Source organism: Acanthochromis polyacanthus, chromosome 23 (assembly GCF_021347895.1).
Source record: "Acanthochromis polyacanthus isolate Apoly-LR-REF ecotype Palm Island chromosome 23, KAUST_Apoly_ChrSc, whole genome shotgun sequence".
NCBI lineage: Eukaryota > Metazoa > Chordata > Actinopteri > Pomacentridae > Acanthochromis > Acanthochromis polyacanthus.
The window spans coordinates 21698663-21706131 of record NC_067135.1 but is presented as its reverse complement, the minus strand read 5'-3'; the positions used below and the strand labels follow the sequence as shown (position 1 = coordinate 21706131).

General features: G+C 40.1%; 1 long non-coding RNA gene across 1 annotated transcript; it reads right to left on the bottom strand.

Moving 5' to 3' along the window:
- Window positions 1–3469, bottom strand: LOC127532318 (uncharacterized). The gene is made up of 3 exons (XR_007939703.1): window positions 2434–3469; window positions 287–349; window positions 1–183 (listed from the first exon to the last, which is right to left on the bottom strand). It is a non-coding gene; the product is annotated as an uncharacterized LOC127532318 (long non-coding RNA).
- Window positions 3470–7469: the final 4000 nt, after the last annotated feature.

Genomic DNA, 7469 nt, shown 5'->3' with positions numbered 1-7469 from the left:
CTCAGCAAATGCAGTTTGTAAATCCGTTTTACTGATAACTGGGATTACATAGAGGACATTAAATTATACAGTTGCACATGAATTCCACAGAATGAAGCTCTGGTGTTTCCTGAACATCCATCTCACTGTGTCAGTCTGTGCAGTGGAAGCTGAGGAACCATCCTGCTGCTGTCCAGCCATGCTCTGTTAAAAAGGATGAGAATGTGCAATACTTCAGTGTAGGCTAAATGTCACACTCTATATTCCACCCAAAGTCTGAATGAGAAGAGAACTATCAGTAACATACCTCTGTATGCCTTTCTGGATCCCCCCCTGTAAAGGCAGCAGACACAGTTTCATCCTCTTCATCCTAGATCAGTGACATGTTTCAGTAAACTTAAACTACCATATATATATATATATATATATATATATATATATATATACACGTGGACAAAATTGTTGGTACCCCTCAGTTAAAGAAGGAAAAACCCACAATTCTCACTGAAATCACTTGAAACTCACAAAAGTAACAATAAATAAAAATTTATTGAAAATTAAATAATCAAAAACAGCCATTACTTTTGAATTGTTGATTAACATAATTATTTAGAAAAACAAACTAATGAAACAGGCCTGGACAAAAATGATGGTACCTCTATAAAAGATTGAAAACTATTTGACCAGAGTGACATGATTAACTCAGGTGTGTCATTTAATTGACATCACAGGTGTTTCCAAACTCATAATCAGTCAGTCTGCCTATTTAAAGGGAGACAAGTAGTCACCCTGCTGTTTGGTGAAAAGGTGTGTACCACACTGAACATGGACAACAGAAAGCGAAGGAGAGAATTGTCCCAGGACATCCGAAAAAAAATGATAGACAAACATCTTAAAGGTAAAGGCTATAAGACCATCTCTAAACAGCTTGAAGTTCCTGTGACAACAGTGGCTCATATTATTCAGAAGTTCAAGACCCACGGGACAGTAGCCAACCTCCCTGGACGTGGCCGCAAGAGGAAAATTGATGACAAATTGAAGAGACGGATCGTTGGAATTGTATCCAAAGAGCCCAGAGCAACCTCCAAAGAAATTAAAGGTGAACTCCAAGGCCAAGGTACATCAGTGTCAGATCGCACCATTCGTCGTTGTTTGAGCCAAAGTGGACTTCATGGGAGACGACCAAGGAGGACACCACTGTTGAAAAAAACTCATAAAAAAGTGAGACTGGAATTTGCAAAAATGCATGTTGACAAGCCACAAAGCTTCTGGGAGAATGTCCTTTGGACAGATGAGACCAAACTGGAGCTTTTTGGTAAGGCACATCAACTCTATGTTCATAGACTCAAAAACCAAGCATACGAAGAAAAGAACACTGTCCCTACGGTGAAACATGGAGGAGGCTCAGTAATGTTTTGGGGCTGCTTTGCTGCATCTGGCACAGGGTGTCTTGAAAGTGTGCAAGGTACGATGAAATCTGAAGACTATCAAGGCATTCTGGAGAGAAATGTGCTGCCTGGTGTCAGAAAGCTTGGTCTCAGTCGCAGGTCATGGGTCTTCCAACAGGACAACGATCCAAAAACACCCAAGAATGGCTGAGAGAAAAGCGTTGGACTATTCTAAAGTGGCCTTCTATGAGCCCAGATCTGAATCCCATTGAACATATGTGGAAGGAGCTGAAACATGCCATTTGGAGAAGACACCCATCAAACCTGAGACAACTGGAGCTGTTTGCTCATGAGGAGTGGGCCAAAATACCTGTTGACAGCTGCAGAACGCTCATTGACAAATACAGAAATCGTTTAATTGCAGTGATTGCCTCAAAAGGTTGTGCAACAAAATATTAAGTTATGGGTACCATCATTTTTGTCCAGCCCTATTTCATTAGTTTGTTTTTTTTAAATAATTATGTTAATCAACAATTCAAAAGTGATGGCTGATTTTGATTATTTAATTTTCAATAATTTTTTATTTATTGTTACTTTTGTGAGTTTCAAGTGATTTCAGTGAGAATTGTGGGTTTTTCCTTCTTTAACTGAGGGGTACCAACAATTTTGTCCACGTGTGTATGCATCCATGACATTTTATACCACCGTTTTACAGGCATCTGCTTTCTTTCTGTTGGCTGAGCAGAAATCTGTTAGTTTAAATAGGCTGAATTATTTAGCAGGACATGATATGGATGCAGACATTTAGGCTGTGTGAATAAAACGACTGCACAGTCAAACAGCCACTTAATATTTAGGCTACTTTACAATGTAAAACATGATCAACATGAAGTACCTCCATGAGATAATGCCGAGGTCTGACCTGTTTGAACAGTGTTTTTATATTTCATCTTAAGCTGCTGCCCCGTCGGGATTTCCCCTAAATGAAATAACTTACTAGGCTGCCATTCAGACAGTTATTCCCTGTAATATTATTACGATTACAAAGGACTACATTTAAACTTACGCATTGATCCGGGCTGTTCTCCACGCCGTCTCTCTCTCTTTTGCAGCTGCAGCGGTGTTGCACTTCTTTCTAAAAACGTGTTCAAACTCGCCATATGAGCGCATTAAAAACTTCCCGTTCAAAAACGCAGCCTTTCGCTTCCCCGTTTCCATGGTGACTCGTCGAATCGGGGTTCCATTGATGCTGTCTTTTCAGAGTTGCGGTGCACGCGCGTAACTCCGGGTCAAACTACTCCGAGTTGATTAAACCAACTCATATCAGCCGTTGTGAAACCGAAAACTCAGAGTTTTCTATCTCAGAGTAGATCAACTCAGAGTTGTGGAAGAAACTCAGAGTTTGTAAAACCTGCTTCGTGAAATAGGCCCCAGGAGGCCCTAGACCAGCACTGGCAGGGTTTTTCAGTGACTGCAACTGAGCAGACTCTCCTCAGGAGAGCACCCAGTTCGCTGCCATGCATTCCCATTCCCCCTGTGCCTGTGGTCTCACTCTGACCTGTGACGGGAGACAAGGCTATTTTTGTCATCAGAAAATATGTGTTAATGAACTAGAAATCTGTTTGAGAAGGTGAACAGCACGGCATGATCATATCTGACACTGACAAGTGCATACGTCACTGCATAGCACTTACCAGTTACCACTTCTGCTAGCTCCTTCAATGCCACCAGTTTTGTGATTCCTTCTCTGGAATGTAAGTGAAAGGAAACGTGCTGACACTCACCTTGCAATCATCATCATCATGAACCTGTTAATTTAAGTGTCTCTGTTGTTATGGTTTCAGGTAAATGTGGCTAATATCAGACCATGGTAAAATCGTGTGCTGCCATCTCCTGCACCAATCGATTTGTGCGTGGCTGTAATATATCCTTTCATAAGTAAGTGGCTCTTTTATTTGGGACATTCTGCCTCAAATTTGCTCTGCTTCTTTGTTTGCAAACAGAAACTCCTTCTGACCTTGGCTTGAGTGCCCCAGTTTAGCTGAATCGCTAACTGTACAGTGTAAGCTGGTGTGACTATCAGTATTCAATGACAGTCACAGTGCATCATTGTCTATGGATGTATTATAATATGCCACACATTTCAGGTTTCCCAAGTAGTCCAAGGACAGCACACTGAGAGATCAATGGATACAGGTCATCAGTAGAGAAGCGGTGGGGACCAAGAGGAGATGGATCCCAGGGGATCATAATTATGTATGCAGCAACCATTTCAGGGAGGAGGACTTCATCCTCTCAAAACATGCTCAATACAAGCTTCTCAGGCCAGGGGCTGTACCATCCCTCAATTTGGGGAAACCAGACAAAAAGGTTATGTTCTTTAATTGTTAATGGTTGCTCATTATTTCAATTTAGTACTTTTCTTTTCTTGTCAATTTGTGTGGCTATGAAAATGATTCAGGATCGGTTTTTGGCTTTCATAGTGATTTGCAGCTATTCATTGTAATAATGTTTTCTTTCAGGTATTGGTGAAACAGAAACAAATCTTTTGGGAATTTGCCATGTTAATTCTTTTATCAAATGTTTTAGATCGCAGTGAGGACAACCCAAACCAGCCAGGAAGCAGTGGCATTCGACCAGCACATCGACATGGAGTCCTTTATTAAAACAGTTCTATTTAGAAATCAGTGACTTCCCAATATCCTTATTATTTCCAGCAATGCCTATAAATTCCTGTATTTTGTGCAAAAACTCCTGTATATTTTGAAGCCTTTTGACGCACTGAAAATTAGTAATTTGTTCACTTTGTGAAAATTATGTAGAAAAGTACACTTTTGGTGAGATTTTTAAAAAGCCATGCATTTCATATCGTCAAATTGCTTTTCTTGAAACAATTTTGACACGCTATTTCTGGGAAAATAGGCTACTTCATAAGTTTCAAACTGAAACATTTTGTTTTTGCCCGAAAGCTGGCGTTTTATAGCAAATTGTTCATGGAATTTTATTGTGAAATATATATTTCCTACAATACTCCTATATTTTCTCAGAGAATACTTTTATATTGTCATATCTCTATCTGTCAAGTGCACTTGATACCCTGTAAATATTTTATTGGAACACAGATATTTGCAACTGAACCTACAAGTGGTGTAGCTATTGTAATGCAATTTAGCAACACAAACTTTTGACTAGGTGGTGTATTTTATATTTTTTGGTAACAATTTGGAGCAGTATTCCATTGTAAAAATAAATAAATACTTTCAATGGTTTCCTTCGTTATATAGTGCCTGTTTGTAACACTTTTTTTGCTGTATCTCTGGAAGTATTTGGTCTAGAAAGTCATGGCTGGGCTAAAACTACTCAAAAATCTCCAGATTGACTGCAACTTCAACCTCTGTTTGCAGTACTCAAGGCTGTCAGGCCTGTGAATTTTCCATCCCTCTTTACACTAAAACATAATTTGGAATTTTTGACTACTGCATGTGCTGCTTTTCAAAGTCCAACTGAATAATTTGAACTGGAGAAAAATTGTTTAAAACGCTAATTTTCTTATTTGGCATTGGTTCAAATATTTTCTAGAGCCCGTGTAAGTGAAACACTAATGCTGCAGAAAGTATTGTAGCACCGGTATCACACCACTAACTGCGCCACTGGACCAGTTCTAGGTTCTAAGGAGTGGGGAGCAAGGAAAATTACACCAGAGACCGTTGCTTTAAGTAGAAAAGGCCGGCAATTTACTGAATGTGAAACACAAATATAAAACACAGTACATAAACCCAAAAATACCCTGCAGGTTCCCAATAACAAGGGAAATGGGGGAAAAAAAGTATTTCACTCTTCCTTTTTGTTCTTTAGTTCACCTAGTTTATTTTAGTACAGCTAATCTAATTTAATTAGATCAGTCTCTTTTTCCTAGGTTGTACCTATTTTGGATTCCTATTTTCTTCCAGAGTTAACTCGTCCTTTCTTTTACAGGCAAGAAATTACCTACAAAACCCAAGTAAATCAAAGTTGACCACAGTTATTCAAATCACATTCAAAAATATAAACATATGCAAATAAAAGTATGACACTTTAAATTTAAGTTCAAGTCCAAATGTGAATTCAAGTGTTCAGTTCAATGAAAAGTTTCAGTTCGACTCAGTCCAAAAAATAATAGTTCAATCAGTTCTCAGTTCTGTTCAGTTCAGTTCAAACTAGTTCCTGATACTCCTACCACTCTGGCAGTGAGTTACCACACGCAGAGGATTTCCTCAATGACGCGATGAAGAAGATGAGTTGAAGGTCTGGGTCTGGCTCGCCATCTTGAATCCCGTCTGTAGATGTGCACGCCCGCACATGGCAGACCAATCCTCACTCCGACCGAGTTTCCAACCGAGCAAAAAAACCTGACCTGTGTAACAGGCCATAAACACAATAAAACTATTTTTAAATCCTTGAATCACACAATAAATCCTTCACAGTCTCTGAGTTGTAACGTTACTGCTACGGTGTTTTTTTTTTTTTAACTCAAAATGGCAGCGGAGCGGTCTCTTATCTCAGGGCTCCGTCTCCCGCACTAATTACTGCACAAATCTTTCATTTACACAGCTTACACACACTTTTATAACATTCACAGTCTTCATAACCCAAAATATTAACTGGTAAACGGTTTATGACGGCGCATTTCTTTGTAACCAGCTACGTTTTTAGCGTTAGCTTTCCGCCAGAGAAAAAAAATACAACACGGTGAAAATACATGAAAATGAACACAAAACTCACCAAAACCAATGTGGCTTAGTTCTCATAAAATCCCCGTCAGTTCCCGACCAGGCAAGTTATGTTTTTCGACAGTTTTATCGACTTTTTCACTGCTTTTTCTATTAATTAATCACCGCTTGTTTTCTCCGATTCCTCCTCTGCTCTCTACCTCAGGTCTCTGCTGCAGCGTCACTGAGGCGCTGCGTCCGTGTCGCTGGTCCCTTAAAGGGGCAACGACGTTATTTTCTGTCAACAGACTTTTAATCTTAAACATTAAATGATTGCCGAATTAACATTTTTAATTAACTCTGATGATTAATTGACATTAAATGAATCACTTTTAACTTTCAAACTTATTTATGCAGCTTTTATTCAACTATTTATTCTTATTTATGTCATATTTTAACATGGGTTACATCCTCCCCTCTTTACCTAATGCACGTCCCTGTGCATTTTGAATTTATACTGTCATAACTCTAAGGGGTTTGGGAAAGCTAGGTTCTTCAAGGGAGTCTGTAAACACATCACTCAAAGTTTGAAATAAAGACTGAACTATTGTAACCAACGGGTTTCCTAGCTCAGGATAAGTCAGTCTTTTAGTCGCTTTTCTGTCTCTGACAGGTCTTCCTGAACAGTCGCTTGCGTTCTGGTTGTCAGTTTGGTCCAGATCACTTGTGTTTTCTTTGCTCTCCTGAGCAGGTGGAGTAGAAGGATGGACATTTTCCAAGTCTTCCTCAGGTAGGTTTCCAGTTTCCTGTTCAGCAGTTGAGTTGCTCTCTTCGGGATCAGGCAAGTTTTTCTTTTCAGTGTCAGGTAAGTCTTTCTTTTCAGGATCAGGTAAGTCATCAACTGCGGAATCAGGTGAGTCTTTCTCTCTAGGTTCAGGTAAGTTCAGGTCATAAGTCTCTACTGGAGAGTCCTCAGGGAAAGCTTTGGCTACGTCTGAAGGATCTTGCTCAACAGCAGTCAACTCTTTGGAAGGTTCCGGCTCATCCCTTTCAGGTAAGTGTTCCATAGGTTCGGGGGTCAGATCGAAACTTAGTGTTTCCGCTCGTAGGTTCCTGTGATAGTGATATTCCTCAGAGTCAGATTGGGATTCATCCCCTTCAGCTCCATCCGATGTGTCATTTTTAGAATGTTGTCGAGTTCTTGGTCGCCTCACTGCCTTTGGCGGATTAGTTCCACTTTCAATTGGGGTCACAGGAAGGAAACCACATGGCAGTAAGAGGTCACGATGAAGAGTTCTTTGTGGACCATCTCTGGTCTCAGGTTTCACAACATACACTGGGACGTCTCCAGCCTGTCTCAGGACAACATACACGTCGGACTCCCACCTGTCGGCTAACTTGTGCTTGCCTCTGA